Source organism: Podarcis tiliguerta (genome assembly GCF_965153285.1).
Source record: "Podarcis tiliguerta genome assembly, chromosome: Z".
Classification (NCBI taxonomy): domain Eukaryota; kingdom Metazoa; phylum Chordata; class Lepidosauria; order Squamata; family Lacertidae; genus Podarcis; species Podarcis tiliguerta.
In genome coordinates this window covers 24,554,386-24,573,573 of record NC_139553.1, presented here as the reverse complement: position 1 = coordinate 24,573,573, position 19,188 = coordinate 24,554,386, and the positions used below count along the sequence as shown (strand labels likewise).

At 41.4% G+C, this 19,188-nt stretch overlaps 1 protein-coding gene and 1 long non-coding RNA gene across 5 annotated transcripts in view; one reads left to right on the top strand and one right to left on the bottom strand.

The window, feature by feature from the left end:
- Positions 1 to 19,188, top strand: part of LOC310669724 — a 550,125-nt gene that overhangs the window by 267,683 nt on the left and 263,254 nt on the right. The window lies entirely within an intron of this gene.
- Positions 1 to 19,188, bottom strand: part of DCX (doublecortin) — a 110,479-nt gene that overhangs the window by 40,020 nt on the left and 51,271 nt on the right. The window lies entirely within an intron of this gene.

The window sequence follows — 19,188 nt, the reverse complement described above, 5'->3', positions numbered from 1 at the left end:
TCTCTCTTCAAAATCCCAGGCACACCCATCAACGTTAATGTGTGAAGCAGATGGGAAGGAGGGGGGAGGGGAGGAAGAGAGAGTTTGAAGCCCTGCATCATCTCACAGACGTGATTTAAGGGCAGCGGGACTCATTGACTGATGGGGTGGCTACCTTTTAACAGAAGTCTTTGGTGTCTCAGGGAAAACCCCCAAAGCAGGAAGAGGAAACTGTATGAAACGTGAATGTGTTTTTGGTATCTGACAGCTCCGTAGGAACATTTCACTCAGCATGCCCGCCTCTCATTAAATTCTATAGCTGTTGCACATAGAGGCCTTTCCTGCTGATATCAATAGCTCCCTGCTGGAATAAATGCTGAAGGAAATCAATGTCAGCCTTGGTGTTATTGTTGTTATTATGGTATCAAGTCTACAGCCTGGTCTTGCCTCTGTCAGAGCTCATGTTTGTGTGTGTCTGTTAGGGAATGGGGGGGGGGAGGGGGAGAGAAATGGAATTCAGTTTGCATTAAAAGGTGAATTTACCAGGTTTGCACTTTCTGAAACAATACAAGAAGTGAAATGAAACCATCCCTCAGAATCTGCACGTATCTGAATTTTGCAATGCAGTTCTCCAATCAATCAGTGCTTACAAAAAGATGCATATTAGGAGAAAGTGTATTAGCTAAAATTACTTGCAAAAATGCATTCAAAACTGCATACAGTAAGGTGTTTATTAGGAGAAATTCCAAATTGCTCCTGAAACACAAATAACATTGGGAAAAGGAGAAAGACAGAACTAAAATTGACAGATCTTTCCATCCGCAGTGTGAATTTGGGGTGGAGGTGTTACTGACTTTGGTGTGAAGAACTAGCTCTCGTACTACAATAATTTGACAGCTATCTGGGTTTCCAAATATGGTGCTTACAGCAAGAATCTTAAGAAATAATTTATAGAAATTTTTTCCAACCGCGCTATGCTCCCACAGTGGATGAATGACTCTATCCTGCAGGTCAGCTTCACCAGTTTTCCCCACCCTTTGAATTCCTGTGCTTGCATTTATTATCTTTTCTCAGTATTAATGTATCCAATACATGTTTAGTGGGATCTTTTTTTGCTCAGCAGACACTGAAAGGTGCAAGCAATGTGTTAAGCTAAATCTTCACACCGAGTGCTCTCGGTCTGATATGCATTTATAATGAGTGGTTCATAGCTCCACCACCCAGAGCCCATGATTGTGAAAACTGGGTTGATTAATGTTCAGAAATCTGCTTATTACCATGTGTAATCACAAAGTATATAGGCTGTGTGGTATGCAAATTAAGGGCATTATTATTATTACTAGTGGGTTTCAACAAGCTAATCATACCCTGTTCCAAGATACTCCATTATAAACACATGCACACACACTTTTCCTCCTATTCACTCTTCCTAGGGTTGCCATATTTCAAAAAGTAAAAACCAGGACACCTCGAAGGCTGTTGAGCACTTACACACACACACACACACACACACACACACACACACATATATATATATATATATATATATATGATTTTTCTATTGACTTGTCTAAGATCCAGGACAAAGGGCAGCCCTAACTCTTCTACAACAGGTATAAGCACTGAGCTTGGCACTCTTTGTAAGGAAGTTCTGGACCTGAATGCAGCTGCCATATGTGGTGAATGGCTGAACTGTATCTCACAACCTTCCCACTGACAAACTTTCAATCACTGAACTGATTCCACCCACTCAAGCAGTCCATTGGATTCCCCCTGGAGAGGAAGGTGTAAAAGAGGCTTCCTGTTTCAGCTGAACAAACATAATTTGGTATATTAGAAAAAAGGTTCACTAACACATGGATGAATTCAATTGTTGGAATAACCAGGCTAGCTTCTTGCTAATGGCCCCTAAGTATGAGATGTTAAGGTAACAGAGGAAGTGATAACAGAGGACAAATGGGTCCCGTCCCCCAACAGTCTGGTCCATGGGTAGACAAACTAAGGCCCGGAGGCCGGATCTGGCCCAATTGCCTTCTAAATCTGGCCCACGGACAGTCCAGAAATCCAGCGTGTTTTTACATGAGTAGAATGTGTCCTTTTTAAAAAAATGCATCTCTGGGTTATTTGTAGGGCATAGGAATTCATTCTTTTCTTTCTTTTCCAAAATATAGTCCTGCCCCCCACAAGGTCTGAGGGACAGTGGACTGCCCCCCTGCTTAAAAAGTTTGCTGACCCCTGGTCTGGTCCTTATGAGGTCAAAAGCCAGTGCAGAATTGTGTGAAAGGGCTGGGCTAGAAGTAGGCAACAACTGCAGAGACAGAGCCATGACATATTTCTGCTGGGATCCAAGGCTGTGGCTATGGGAGAAGTAAGACCTGATTGTGTGAATGCTATGAGCCTCTCCATCAGACACTCAGGTTATATATATGTGTAAACAAACCATATATCCTAAAGATGCCACAGTCTCTGCTGTGCCTCCTTCTGAGGAAACTGAACCCTGGCTAAGCGCCTGGTACCCCTGGAATCCTGCACTGGCCAGAGATTGGGGTGGCGTGCAACAATACCTATTGAACTCTCAGTCTTCCTTTGCTGTAAGAAATCTAACTGGTGGTTTTGCATTCAGCTTGTCCTCCAAAGAAGTACTTGATGGAAAAAAAGACTTGCTGTTTTACATCTGTGACAGTCAATCCTGAAAGAATTTGGAAATGAGGAAATATTATATTCTTAATGAAGATTACCTGAAATTAAAGACTTTAATTACAAATTAAGCTGCCCTTAGCTACTGCAGAGACAGTGTACAGATGCTCTGTGCAAATCAGATTTGTACTTTGTCATGGCAAAGCTGATGGCAATTATTGGTTAAGCACTGAGGTTGTAAGTGCTGACACAGGAAAAAGGGGTTTCATGCTGCTTACATCACCCTTTTGACAGATTGGAGACCAAATCTTTCCTTCAGATCCCGAGTTATTTTTTAGTCTGGCAAATATTATCTATTTACAAGTAGGGCTCTTTTAAGCTGTGAGTCTCCAGCATGCGGTGCTATTCAAAGTTTACAGAGTAGGGAGAGGGAGCTCATGGAGGGTTGGTGGGCAGTTTACTACCTTAGCGGCTGGCACACAGCCACTCTGTTTGGCATTAGAGGGAACAAGGGGGAACCAGCAACAAAATGTTGTACCACTTTCCCAGTCCCTAGCCAGAGAGCTCTGGCTCTCAGGGTTCCAGCCAGCCTGAAACAGGAGCCATGGAGGAGGCCCAGAAGAAAGCCACGGTTGGGGGCACCCTACCAGAGAGATCTGCAGACACTCTGTTAAATTGTGGGTGAACATATCAGATGATGCAGCGATTCTTCAAACAGCTCTTATTTATTCACAGGCCAGAACAGAACTGAACTGAAGGGTTCAGACAGCCTGCTTATATAGAGCTCCACCAGAATGCAACAGTAACCACTTTCTGTAACTATCCAATCACTGAACATCACTTTCAATCCCTTATTTGCATATGTGGACCTGAGTGGAAACTATCGGCGGTATCCCCCTGCTGGCCCAGGGTGAGAACCTCAGTACATAACACACTCCATTAGAGGAAATTTTATTCTCTAATGTGCATTATACAGAACTGCTTGCAGAATTGTTTGTACTAACTTCAAGGACTTTACAATCCATTGTAAAGATGTTGGATTCCTTGAATATACTGGTATCTCTGGCCTTATAGAGGAGCACAGGATCTGCCACCAGGGAGGACCAGCCTAAAATTCTCCTCATGGAGCAGTACCATTGGTTCCTTCACAATGCAAAAGGAAGTTTTAATCACCCCCACCTTCCACAACATACCAAAGGCTAGGCTGCAATTGGATGGCTTTCAAAGGGCACTGGACAAATTCATGGAAAACGGGGCTATCACTGGCTTCTAGTTACAATGGCATTGCTCTTCCTCCCTTCTGACTTCCAGTTGCTGGAAACCACAGGACCGAAGAGTGCTTTTGTGTTCTAATTCTGCTTGCAGATTTCCTACAGTCATCTGTTTGACCACTTTGAGATCAGCATAGTGGGCTAGATGGACCATTGGCCTGATCCAGCAGGCTCTTATGTTCTTTTGTTCTTAATGCCGTTAACAATTTCTGCCCAGTAATGTGACAACACAGGACATACCTACATCATGGTTGCTTAAAATGGCATGATACTGCTTTAAATATGTAGCACAGATGGAGGCAAAATCACTAGTCCATTCGAGCATCCACTTTAAAACATTGAAATATGCATTTATAAACATTAATTCCCTCTGACTATTTAGGAAATGCCTGAGCACTGAGAGCTGATGTACCACAGAAAGGTGCAGTAATTGAAAACACATACTCAGCATTTGCAGGGAGGTGTGATAAAAACAGCAATGACAAGAATCCTCTGTCCGATCCTGTTAACTAATCTAATGTATAAATCCCACTATCAGCTCATTTCTTCTACAAAAAGGACTGCCTCTCTATCTTCTACATCATAAACTTAGCACAAGCATATGCTTCAGAATGTGACAGACAAAAATATTTTTCTTTTTTCTCAACCCCTGAAAAAAGGCCATTTTGCAGAATCATATCTGAATATTCTCTGTGTGCGTGTCTGTGTGGGCTGCCATTTTCCCTGGAATGACACTATGGATGATGCAAAATGGTGGCTAGGCTGAAAACACAGTTGCTGCTGCTGTCATTTGCAGCAGCAGCAGCAGCAGCAGACCCCACCCCAACAAAGCTCATTAGGAAAAGTCAAAGAAGTTGTGCTATGACCATTGCTAATATTTTGCCCCCTCCCTTCCAAGAAACGGCTGGAGAATGTTTTCTTCCCCTGGAGAAGGCCTTTCCAATTTATCTTCATATATTAGGAGAGGTCAGTTGCTTATAGCTCTCCCTAAAAGACAAATCTTCTTACTGAGCCTTCAGTCCTTTTTGCTATTTCTTATCTCTATGCAGTACTATCATTTTAGTCACTCGTGATGTGTGGATCTCTCCTGCATAGCTGTCAATAGCTTTTCCCTTTTCTTGCGAGGAATCCTATTCGGAATAAGGGAATTCCCCTTTAAAAAAGGGAAACGTTGACACCTATGCTCTCCTGTAAAATATTTGGCTAGCTTAATAAAGAAACAAACCCATCCTCTTGCAGTTTTTGCAGTATTTGTAAGGTAAGCCATCTCTTTTTTATTTTGCATTTTAAATGCTAAACCCAATCATACTTCAGGGTTGGGTGACATCATGCTGGGAGAGGGTAAATGCAGCCCTCTAGGCCTCTCTAACTTAGAATTCTCCCCAGATCACGTCTCCTCATTGGTCCTGCTTTAAACCCAAGCATTTTTCTCTGACCTGAAAGTGTCCTTGAACTCTGGTATAATAATAATAATAATAATAATAATAATAATAATAATAATAATAATAATAATATATTTGTACCCCGCCCATCTGGCGGGGTTTCCCCCGCCACTCTGGGCGGCTTCCAACAAAGATTAAAAATACATTAAAATGTCACACATTAAAAACTTCCCTGAACAGGGCTGCCTTCAGATGTCTTCTAAATGTCAGGTAGTCGTTTATCTCTTTGACATCTGATGGGAGAGCGTTCCACAGGGCGGGCGCCACTTCTGAGAAGGCCCTCTGCCTGGTTCCCTGTAGCTTTGCTTCTTGCAGTGAGGGTACTGCCAGAAGGCCCTTGGCGCTGGACCTCAGTGTCCAGGCAGAACGATGGGGGTGGAGATGCTCCTTCAGGGATACTGGGCCTGATAATGCCTCTTTGTCAGGATGGAGGACTGAGAGGGGTTGTGAATCTATTTAGAAACTAGTCTACTGTACAAAGATGAAGTTTACATTCATTGCTCTGCCCCCCTTTTGCCTCTGCCCTTGCCACTTGTCCCATGATTTCTATGCACAAGCCTGACAGGTTCTTTTCTCACACTGCCTCCTCTGGGAAAACCCACTGTTTACTGCTAATTTGAAGCAGAAGTCAATTGGTATATAAGGAGAAAGGTACACCAACATGGTAATGAATTTCCATGAGGACTTAAAAAGAAATCACAAACTGATGTGGTAATATCATCACCAAATAATTTTACTGTGACCATCATCAAATATTTTAATTAAACGAAGACCATTACAATTTCATTTCAATTTGCCAAAATGCAAACCATACCTGACTGCATAATAAAAGGCATCAAGGGTTTAAAGAGAGGACAGCAGAGTTCATAAGTATCACCTGCTAACTCATACCCATCTTAACTTCCATTAGAACTCCAAATCTCTTGTGCAACTTTCTTATCTCTTTCTCTTTCTTATCTTTCTTGCAGCCAGAACATAAAGTGCCACTTTATGTGCAACAATTCTGTTAGTGTCACTCAAAGGAAAGGGAACCGTTTCTGCTATAGTAATTCTGCTTCCAGGAATTAGCAAAGGTTTTGGGAATCAGTCTGTTGGATTCCTATATAAAGGTCACATTAACAAATGGGAACTTTGGAATGCCTAATTAAATGCAAATGTCTTCTTGAATCATTCCAGAAGAGCCAATTCATTTTAAATGTAGAATTCAACTCTGAGAAGTAATAACTATCTATAAGGTTTTGTCTTATAAACTTCCATTATTGGTTATTACCCCATTCCAAATAACACAAAGCAGGAAAACGTTTGGCTGACAAGCCTGCATCTGGGCCCTGTCAGCTCTTGCCTTGATTGTTGGCTACCCCAATTCTGTACATAAGAGAGCTCCGGAGGTTCCTGAAGGGAGGGACTAAAAGAAATTTATTCTGCACTACTGTATTTCTAAGGCTTTGATGGAATTAGAACCTGAGCCCCAAATGTGGAAATGTGGAGAGCTGAAATTAAGACTGGGAATATAAAGAACAGAGAAACTGAAATTGTCATATTTGTCCCTCTCTATTCAGAACTCCAGTGTTGCTCCAGTGGAATTTACAGGTAGATAATGGTGACTGTTGCTTTTCATATGTAAGCTGAAAGAGAACTAAGTGTCGGGGTCTGTTTTATAAGAAACGAACAAGTTAATTCCCAAACTTTTAATCTTCCTGAATTTTAACCTAGGCTATAAATATCCTTGAATTCACCACCTCCTGTCAGCAAGTCTTTAAATATGAGATAAAGATTCAGCCAGCAGAGCACCCTAATTAAGACATTCTGGTTTCACTGCCTTCCTCCCAAACCTCCTTAGCTGCAAGGTATTAGGGAGAAAGTCACTTGCTAAGCTATTCTGAAAGGAGCTGAGAAGACTCTTTGACTGGCTAAATCTAAGTTTTCACACAGGTCTGTATTAGACTATCAGTTTTAGAGATTAGCAACAGGCTAAAAACAGACTTGCTTAACAACTAAATTGCACCAGAGGCTATACTGAAAAAACGGGAATGGCAGCTATTGCCTTACAGTGATGCTTTAAGGTTTCAGCAAATGTAAGTAGCTTCATTAAAGATACGAAAACCTTCATTGTTTTGTAAAGTGGCACAGCACTTCAGTTTTGTGTTGCATTGTTTCCCCTTGATTTCTCTTAAACCACACATACAACAAGTAAAAGCACTTTAAACTGAAATGCTTGTTTTCATGGTATCACAAGTAGGGACAGTTGTGGAATTCTCCTCAACCAGATTCAATCCTCTGTTTTGCAGTTGTGTTTTCAAGATCTGCCCCAATGAACCAATGTGTTCTACCAGCACAAATATCTTTGCACAGGGGAAGTCCTGATCTTGGCTCCTGTCTCAAAAACTACAACAGCAGCTCTTACATCTGAAGAAAGAAATACTGATTTATTTGAGGCTTTCAACGGTACAGGTCAGGCTACAGGTGTAGATCGCCAAAGGCATGACTAGAGAGTTCCAGAGCAACATCAGGAGTCCAAACCAGATTAAAGCTGAGAAGATATCTCAACAAACAGTCATGCCCCTCCTGCCAGCTTTAAAGGTGCAATGTGGCATGCTCATTCTCAATACTCTTTCTCCCCATGAGACCGGTGTGCTTGGAGGTAAGTGCTTTCCTGAGGGTGGGGAATGAGTCTGTTCCCAACAGCATTGATGGCATCAAGTTCTCAGTGACATGATGGAGAACAGCTCCTCTGGCTCCCCCTCCTTCACCTGTCCAGCCTCCCCTCTTTGAACCCTCCCTCATTTCTAGACAATCTCTCTTTTCCATGGCTGTAGCAGGACGGGGGCCAGCAGGACTCCCTGCCTCCCAGCATCCTCTGTGCCTCTGTTCCTGTTCTTTCTCATCTAACAACAACTGCCACCCCAGTCCCAAGCCAGTCATGACCACAGGGCTCTTGACACTGCCCCATCTCTTCTATTATGTACATGTACCATGCCATCCCTAGAACCAATTTAAAGGGTGCATGGTGGTGGGAGGGATTCCACTGCCCATGCAGAAATCTTTGAGCTGCTGGAATGTGGTACTTAGTGCTACATCAGATACAGCCCTGTGATTCTCAGAGGGGTGGTCTGCAGAGAGCAAAAATGGGCCTTGTAGCATCCAGAGAGATTAAGAATGATGAGGGCTGATTGCAATCGTGGCTCTTGGACCGCAAGTTCCAGGCCCCAGTTGTGTGTTTGACCACATTTTGAAAATGTGAGCCATGCTCACATTCCATTTTTAGGTGTACCCCTTAGAAAGTGAAGTGTGTAGAGGCCCACAGCCCAATTTAAATATAACATACTGTATATACACCCTGATACCTCCATTGGACCAGAAACAAGCTCCAATCTAGTCTCTGGTTACTACATGAATTGAGTAAGTGATGCAGTAAGACTGAAATAGATGGAGTGTTAAAATAGGAGGCTGCATAATTGGAGTGAGTGCAAATATTTCTACAGTGAGAGAGAGTCCTGATTTATAATCCTATCATGTTCACTTGCTCCTGGGAATCAGGAAAAATTCATTTGAAGAGGATCCGAACATCCAACTAACAGCCCAGGGGGAAACAGTGGAGGCAGATGGTTTTAAGAATGGATCTACTGCTTCTCTTACCCCAAGGAAGGCACAGGGCAAGGAGAAATGTGATGCAATATTTAGTATAATTCATATTTTTTCCCCCAGGATCTCATAAACACCAATGCTTTTTAGTTTTTTGAGCAAATGAAAAAAAATTTGTATTGCTACTAAGACACAAGTCAAATTTCAGGCAGTTAATGTACACTTTCTGACTTCATGCTTTTTTTTAATTACAAATGTGCAACTTGAGCAAGGAGCGGGAGAAATAGCAAATTCACAGATAGGCAGCGTTAAATCTTAAACAGCAATTCCCCATCTCCCCAAAGGCACACAATTGCACTTTCTCAAGGCTACCTATTGTCTAACAGTTCCAGAAACTCAAACTATATTTATTCATCTCAACCGAGATTCAAAATTGTAAGATAAATAATTACTAATTTATTATTAATTATGGAAATTAAAGTATTACTACTAACACTACCACCACCACCAAAAGCTTTTAGCCTGATCCTAAGATGAAGCCTCCATTCCAAATTCCAGTGACATGGAGAGATCATTAGTCTCTGTCAGGGGTAGTCAGCCTTTTTATACCGCCCGCCCACTAATGCATCTTTCTTCATGGTAAAATTTCCTTACTGCCCACCAGTGCTCAATGGAAGGAGGATTCAGCTTGTGCTGTAGAACCCCCTACCGCCCACCTAGAATCCTGAAACACCCACTAGTGACAACCCCTGGTCTCAGTTAACAATGCACCTTACCTCTCTCACCAGCAAAAGAATACAAGCGAATAGTAAAGTGTACCCACATAAGTGATGCTGACACAAAACCCCACACATACACTAAGTAGAATAGAAGTATTGCCACCCAATTGAACCCCACTCACCACTCCTCCCATCACCTCTTTCCCCCCTTTCTTCCTAATGTAACACTAATGTCTCAACAAATGAAACTGATCTGTAGAAAATGGAACTTTTAAAAAAGAGACATTGCACATACTTTTGTAAACCAATAAATCTTTGATAGAGAAATAAATAAATACATAATCCTGGTTATAATACTCAAAACAACAACAACAACAATGCACCTTTATCTGTCGTAATTAGGGTTGATTCAGTTCACACTTAAAGGTGAACCTACTTTCCAAAACAATACACAAAGTGAAACATAGCTACCCTTCAAAATCCACATTTTCTAAATTTTAGAAAAGATGCAGATTTCTAGCCAAGTAATGTGTACAAAACTGCATTTATTGGGGTTAAATATGCAAAATATTGATGAACATATAATACAAAAATGCACTGTGTTGGGGAAAATCATTTTACTTTGCAAATAGTGTATTTGCAAGGCTATCAAAGGCTAGGCTATTGCTATCAAAGGCTAGGCTATGGAGCTGAAACCTAATAATGAGTTTAGCTCTAAGATGCCAGTCCTTCAAGGGAGAAGATGTCAAGTTATACATAGGATGGGATGGGATGCTGGCCTTTGAGAATTCAATTGGCCTTTACTATAATGTACATTCCAATTAAAAATGAAGGACCAGTAAAAAATTATTTGCATGTGCAGCCTATGCCCAAGTGATCATCATGAAAAGTACAAGGAAATTTGTCACATGAACTAGCCTCACACCAATCCTTTTGTTTTCATCACAATAACTGTAGACATTTCTTTATTATCGAAACACTTCATACCAAGTCTTGGCTTTATCTCCTCCTTGACACCCAAATCCTACACATGAATATCAGTTCCCTAAGAACTGTATTATGTGAGTTGATATGGAATCCACGAGCATCTACTCAGCTCTTACTTTGCCAGCTTGGATAGCGCAGTTGGTTAGAGAGTGGTGCTGTTAGTGCCAAGGTTGAAGGTTTGATCCCCGTATGGGACAGCTGCATATTCCTGCATTGCGGAGGGTTGGACTAGATGATCCTTGGGTGCCTTCCAATGCTACAGTTCTATGGTTCTATACTCAGCTCTATATAGTTATCATGGTCTAGGCATTTTAAATTTTTTTTTTACATAATATAGCAGGTTTCAGCTGTTGCTAGGCTAAGATTATATGGATCTCACAGCCCTTCCTCACATTTACAGTTGTGTTCTTTTTTTTCTTTTTTCTTTCTTACAATGTTCTAGGCTTTGTAAAGCCACAGTTTTTACTGGAATTACTTTTAAGTTGCGAAGTCCAGATTGTTTTGGCAAAAGCTGTAATATTTCACATAACATGATGACACAAGAGCCCTTCTCTGACATTCAGAACATGAGTTGGGTGGGGGAAATGGATAAAGTCAGCAGACCCCAGTCTTATTCCTAACCTTCCCTCTGCATGTGAACACTTTTACCCATGTAGTCAGGCATCTGGGAAAAGGCAAGGGCCCAGTTTTTAAGGAGACAACCCTCCACAGATATCTGTTGCACACGTGTAAACTCTATGCAGATGTTCAAGTGAATTGGCATAAACTGAGGGCAAGCACAGCACACAGAAACTTGCTGCCCATTCACGCTGCATGCTCACTGAAGGTCTGAAAGCGGCTAAAGTGATTGTCCAATCTGTACCTTAAAGGTATTCTTTCCACATCAACTGACCTGTTGAGGGGCTCCTGAGTGCATCCGATCACTCCAGCTTGCTACAGAGGATTCTGAGGCTTGTTGTGCATGGGAACCTAAGAAGAACCCTACTGGATCACATTCATAAAATAATAATAATAATAATGTCCTCACAATTACATGCAAGTATGCCCTATGCCTAGGACATGGAATACACTATAATATCAGCACACTAGAATGATTTAACAAGTGTTTTCCATTTGCTACATTACCCTGGACTCAGGCATGCAGAATTAATTGCAAAGGCGCACCACTTATTTCAGCTACACATATCTTGTTGCTGCCTACCAGTAAGTTCTCCATTAGTTTATTTCATTGAAATCAGTTCTAAAATGAAAGAGACCTTTTCCTAGAACTAATTAAAAGTTGCTGTTTTTATCTACCTTAACTAATTACACACACAAAGAAAATATTACACCTATCCGGTGATGATGATTTATTAACCTTATATAATTTGATTAAAGTCAATCAATGGCCTTACTTTGAACTGATTAGTGGAGGAAGCCTATGCATGTTTACTCAGGAGCAGGCCTGTGCAGAGGTTTTTTTTAGGCCCTGGGAGGGAGTGTTGTTAGAATAAAGTTATAAATTCTAACAAAAAGGCAGCTGGTCCCTGGTGGGGGCCTGGGCCAACTTAGCCCTCTGAGGCCTGGGGCAAGTGCACCTGCTTACCCCCCACCTGCAGAGGCCTGCTCAGAAATATTTTCCATTGTGTTCAATGGAGGTTACTCTCCAGTGCATAAATGGACTAGCAGCCATTTTGATTAAACAACTGAAAGAAACAAGATACAAACTCAGCACAAGCGCTATGATAATAATAACTGCACAGGGATGTCATATTTCAAGAAGTGAAAATCCGGACACAAAGGTTGTTGAGCTTTTCTTGGCAAAGTTTTAAAGCTATTTTTTCGTATTTTCTTTGGAAATTTGCCAAAACTTTAAACTTCCAACATGGGTTGCCATATGCCCGGATTTTCGCAAAAATTCTAACCGCTTTCCAAAAATTCTACCCAGGCTTCCAAAAATACCTGTTTCCAAAAATTCTGCCCAGGCGCCATTTCTGAAGGACAAATCCCAGCTATGTCCAGAAAATTCCAGACATATGGCAGCCCTAAAAATGCATCACAATTACTTGGTTGAGACTGCATTCCTAACCCCACTTACCTAGGAATAAGCCCCCCCACCCCCTGACCATCGCATGACATCCCATTTCTACCCATACAGTTTGAAATCAAACTGTAGGCAAAGGCATAGCTCTGAACTTGCAATGCTTTGTGCATGGAGCTAGTAGCCTTTGTATTTGTCCACTCCTCTTTTAAAGCCATCCAAGTTGATGGCCATTTCACATTTTAAAATATCTGGTAAATAATGAAATAACTTTGGCTAACACATTTGACTCAGAGGAAATGGAGACATTATCAGTGTTGAATAAAACACACTGCAAATCATTGCTGGCAGACTTTCCCCAATGTAATCCATTCAGATCATTGTGCATAGTTGAGCGTGAAATTTTCACCACTCTCCTAACGCACTCTTGTACTAAAAATTTCATGCTTTGCCGACACTTTGTATGAATGCCTTGCAATATACGCATTTCATTTGTTTGCAGGGATCACTGTCCGAAATCAGGATGCAGCACGCCGCATTAGAGGGAGTAAAAGATGGAAAACATTCATACTCAAGCTTTAAACAGGATTAGGGAAAGATAATACCTGTGTTAAGGATACCATGGCAGCACTGTCTATGCCCTGATATGTTTTTTTAAAACAGCAAGTCATTATCTTTTAAACTATCCACAGGATTGGAACATTAATGCCTGACATCACAGACTTGTGGTGAATATAAATGAAAAATGGCTGCTCCGCCTGCCTGCCTTCTATGGTAGGGGTGGGGAACTGAAGCAGTCTGATAGAAATGGGTAAATATAACGATTTCATATATATATGAAATATAATTGTTCCAGTTCCTCATTTCCCCCATCTTAAATTCAATTCCTCACATTAGTTCAATTTTAAAAAATCACATGAAAATGTAGCAGCATTTCAGTGTGAATCTCTCCTAATATGCATGTGCTTGTCAAGTCTGCGCCATATATAACTATTTGTTAGGTTTACAGATCTTCCCTAAAAATATGGAGTAGAATTGTTGACGTTTCCATAAAGAGGGATTTAACACAATTATCCAGTCAAAAAGCCCCATTATTCATATTGCAAATGTGTGAATATGCTTTTGTGAGTTGGGTAGGAGTTAGGCTGTATGTCTGAGTCCCGTCACATTCCTCGATCCAGCAAGGATTCAGTTGCTGGAATAACCAGCCCAGCTTCTTGCTAATGGCCCCAAAGTATGAGATGTTAAGGTAACAGAGGAAGTGGTAACAGAGGACAAATGGGTCCCGCCCTCAATAGTCTGGTCCTTATGAGGTCAAAAGCCAGTGCGGAACTGTGTGAAAGGGCTGGGCTAGAAGTAGGCAGCAACTGCAGAGACAAAGCCATGACACATTTCTGCTGGGATCCAAGGCTGTGGCTATGGGAGAAGTAAGACCTGATTGTGTGAATGCTATGAGCCTCTCCATCAGACGCTCAGGTTGCATATATGTATGAACAAACCATATATCCTAAAGACACCACAGTCTCTGCTGTGCCTCCTTCTGAGGAAACTGAACCCTGGCTAAGTGCCTGGTAACCCCTGGTGTGCAACAATACCTATTGAACTCTTAGTCTTCCTTTGCTGTAAGAAATCTAACTGGTGGTTTTGCATTCAGCTTGTCCTCCAAAGAAGTACTTGATGCAAAAAAGACTTGCTGTTTTACATCTGTGACAATCAATCCTGAAAGAATTTGGATATGAGGAAATAATATATTCTTAATGAAGATTATCTGAAATTAAAGACTTTAATTACAAATTAAGCTGCCCTTAGCTACTGCAGAGACAGTGTACAGATGCTCTTAACCTCTGTGCAAATCAGATTTGTACTTTGTCATGGCAAAGCTGATGGCAATTATTGGTTAAGCACTGAGGTTGTAAGTGCTGACACAGGAAAAAGGGGTTTCATGCTGCTTACATCACCCTTTTGACAGATTGGAGACCAAATCTTTCCTTCAGATCCCGAGTTATTTTTTATTCTGGCAAATATTATCTATTTACAAGTAGGGCTCTTTTAAGCTGTGAGTCTCCAGCATGCGGTGCTATTCAAAGTTTACAGAGTAGGGAGAGGGAGCTCATGGAGGGTTGGTGGGCAGTTTACTACCTTAGCGGCTGGCACACAGCCACTCTGTTTGGCATTAGAGGGAACAAGGGGGAACCAGCAACAAAATGTTGTACCACTTTCCCAGTCCCTAGCCAGAGAGCTCTGGCTTTCAGGGTTCCAGCCACCCTGAAACAGGGGCCATGGGGAAGATTTTAGGAAACCACGTTCTGCTGTGGAATAAAGGCCTCAGGTTTTGAACTGCCTCTCAGCTCTGTGCAGTACAGCCAAGTCTCTACAGGCCCCTTTCCCTGAGTTTTGCGTGAACCCTGGACTGAATTTTTTCAGGACTCTGGTGAACCAGACGGCATAAAACACAAACTGAATTCCAGTAACATTACAGTATACTTGCTTTTAGATTCATTTGGTTGAATCTGTATTTTTGATGGTTTTATCCTGTGTAGTTCTTTTTTAATCTTATTTTATCTCAATTTTTGCAGTTCTTTTGGGGTAAACTGCTGAGACAGTTTTCTTTTTGGACTGAGCATTCCACAAAAACAGTTAAAACACATCAATGATCTTACTGATAATTTGTACCTCTGTTAACTGGGAGCATATGGGTGAAGAGAGGGCTATAGGTACAAATAATAAATATAGGTGGCGGCCATTTTGTGCGGGCCAACTGATGTCCAGGTCCTTTTGGGCCCAGAACAGGGTAGAAAGGGGTTGGGGTGGAGCAGAACAGGTTAATGTGCATGCCACTGACATGATGGGATCCAGGAACAGAACTCCTACACAAAATGATCGCTGTCATAACTAACTCAACAGACAAAGGCTGACAGCAAATACATATAATAGCAATCCAGGATAACAGTACTGGAAACTAAACTAAACCTTTTAACATTCTTTTAGTTGTATTTTATGGTTAATATATTAACGATTGTGGTTTTTATGGTTGTATGGCCTATTTGGTCTTATTCTGTACTCTGCCCCAATATCCAATTGCTGAAGGATAGTTTAAAAACATTTCGAGAAATAAATAATAAATGCACACCACCTTTTAAAAGACAGCCAAAATTATACCAATGGGCCCAGAAACTGCAGTATTAGTTCATTTGAAAGCATTTAAATTCAAATATGAAACTGAGTTTATTTATAATTTATTGGCAGCTGCTAGGATTTTAATTGCAGGGCTTCAAGTAGGGTAGGGCAAGGAGACTCTGAGAATCAGGCAATGGGAAAATAAACTCTGGATAGCAACGAGGAATCCGAAATTTACATACATGTAGCAGTGCTGTGGAAGGATAGGAATTAAATATAATGAAATCTCTTTGGTGTCTCCTTTGCTTACTGGGAAAGAAGTAACAGGAGTGGGAAATTTGCCTGGAGTTTCATGGTTATAGACAATTGTATGGTTTAATTTTGGCTATGGCATATTAACTCTAGCTCCACTCACCATTGACATACTCCCCCAAGTTCCCCAGGAGGGAATATGGCCCCTAGTCAGGAAAAAGATCCCCAACCATTGCAGCAAAGGTATATCCAAGCCATTGTGCTTATTATCTGCCTTCCTGTTTCTATTTACATAAAATGAATGCAGTGATTGAGAGATGCCAATGATCAGAGTAATGATATTTCATGGATAGCATGGCTCTATGTCTTTGCAGGGGTGGGGACAAGATGGCAACCACTGGGGATTCCAGTGATATCAGTGAACCCCTCTCTTGGTTGTTTTTTTACCCATCTCTGGTGCCCCCAAATTGAAGCTGAATCTTCATCACTAGTAGTGATGGTATTTTTCAAGCTCCCCATCCTCAATGAATGCTTTCTGCACTGTGATTTGTCTTTCAAAACACCCTGATGTATCTACTATTAAATCACTATGCATTGTAGATAAATTTATCATCATTGTAGATAAATTTATCAGTCGTGCCTAGACTACCACTGAAGAACCACTGAACAGCTCCAGTGTTCTCTCTGGAGCACAGTTGGGAAACATCTGTAGAAATGAATGGAGTCAGAGACAGTGAGCTCTTTTCCCACCAAGGGTCAGGTTTACAGTTGTAGAATCCAACCCAATACATATTTAATTCTTCTGATGCATATTTCATTCTGTTTACACTTTGTGCTGATCGCTTCTGCATTTCACTACCCTCTCCAGTGGTGCATAATGAGTGGCAGAATTTGGACTTCCTGGTTGAGCGCCATCGATCATGGCGGCCCCCTGCTGAGCACCGGAGGGGGAAGCTCCGAAAAAAACAGGGTTCTACCGCTACGGCGACGCGGGGGACCCTTGGAAACGTGGACGGAGGAGGTCTACGTCCGTGGGACTCGGTGGGCACCAACAGCGCTCTCCCAAAACGTCTCCGGGGCTCAGTAAGAGCTCCGGAGCGTGGCGGGGGTTGAAGCGGTGCTGAGAGTCAATCGCTTCTTTTTCGGAGTGACGTCGCGCAGCTGTGATCGGAGCAGCGCTCAACTTTTCCCTGTGCAATCGGGACTAAAAAGAAGGATCCGTGAGTAGGAAAAATACAAATATTTTAAAGGATCTGATGAAATTAAGCAAGAATTGAGAAGTAATTGGACTTAAATCGGACTTAAATTAACAACGTAATATGACACCGAAGCGGAAAGGTTTAAACAGGGAGCCAGCCTTCCGCCTGTAAACATTGGAAAGCAAAGACGTGAGGACTAAAAACCCTATAAAATAAAGTTCGAAAGGGTTGAAATCTGAAGTCTTTGGAGAGAAATCCCCCCCCCTCGGGAAGCAGGGAAAGAGGGGGGGAGTTTAAAAAACTTTTTTTTTTATTGCCTGCATTGAAAGAAGTTTACTATAAAGCTCACTGCCTGGACTCCTGGTCCTGATCTGTCAAATTTGAAAGTTAAGCCATATGGACTGTGGAAGTGCTCAAAAGGACTTTTTATAAGGACTGGAGTAATGGATATGGAGTTGTGAGTTGTGGATATTGAGAGGGAACATTACTGATACAAGTTTGCTGTGAAAGGAGAGTGGGAGACATATTATCCCTTCAGCTGCAACATCTGCTAGGTCCCCCTGGTGGTTACTGGAATTGTTACAGAGCTACAAAATAACTGAGAAAAACTTCCACTGTTTATTTTGGAGTAGATAACAAGTTTCAGCTGCAGAATAACCTTGAAACAGTCGGCTTATGGCAGAGGAAAGAGGGAAAGTACAGCAATTCCAAGACAAAACAACAAGATCTGGCAAATCTTTTCACACGGGAAGGAGGGGATCCTTCCCAGAACCTACAGGAAGTGCCTCTGTTACACCTAAAGTTAAAGTAATGTCGGGAGCAGAAGACCTTATTACGGCAGGATTTGCAAGGATACAGGGATCCTTAGACAAACTGACAGAAGAACTGGCAGACACTAAAAGACAAGTTACGGAATTAAAAAGCCAGGTTACTGAAACAAATAAAGGAGTAACAGAGGCCTTCCAAAAAATAGAACAAAATTCTGCAAATATAAAGCAAAATACAGCTTCAATTAAGGAATTACTGGAAGTATCGGCCGAGACAAGAAAAATTGCTGAGGAGGCAAAGGAAGTTGCAGTTGCCACTGAGGAGAAATTACCACCGATGAACAGACAACTAGAGGAATATAGAGCAAAATTTTCTATGCTGGACCTGAAAGAGAGACAAACGAATTTGAGAATTAGAAATATACCAGAAATTGAAGAAGGAAACCTGCGGGACCTTCTTACACAAGAATTTGAGAAATTTTGGAACTTGGAATCCGAGAAAGAGGAATTCAAGATCTTGAGTGCCTTTCGATTGGGAAGAACAAGCAAAAGGATCAAAATTAGAGACTGTTTGATTACGTTTCGAACCAAAGAAGAAAGAGACAAGGTTCTTGGACTACATTTTCAAAAACCCTTGGTAATTAATCAATCTAAAGCTGAGATCTTTAAAGATATTCCAAAATTTCTTTTGGACCTGAGGTCAAACTACAAGGATCTGGTTACCCAACTAAGAAAAAACAACATCATCTTCAGGTGGGAATTCCCGGAAGGAATTTCTTTTAGTATCAAGGGAAGAAAGATAAAGATAAAATCAGTGGAGGATAAGAATATATTCCTAGAAACCTACGAGGAGGACCTACAGAAGGGAACTTTAAAAGTAACAGACCCATCGGAATCATCAGAGGAAGGGAGTGAAGGCGTGACAGGAGCAAAACCAAAGAGGACTCGGAAGAAAAAGACACCACCGGATTCGACAGATAAGGATAAGACATTGGGAGCAACTGGAGGAACATAATAGAATAAATTCACCATGTCTCTGCAAATTTTAAGTTGGAACTGCAATGGTCTTAACTCGATTCGACGGAGAAAATCGATCTTTCATATTTTAAAAAAGGAACAATTGGACTTAATTTGCTTACAAGAAACACATGTGACAAGGCTCCATAGGAAAATTTTAATTAATAAAAGATTGGGCCAAGAATTTATCTCATCTGAT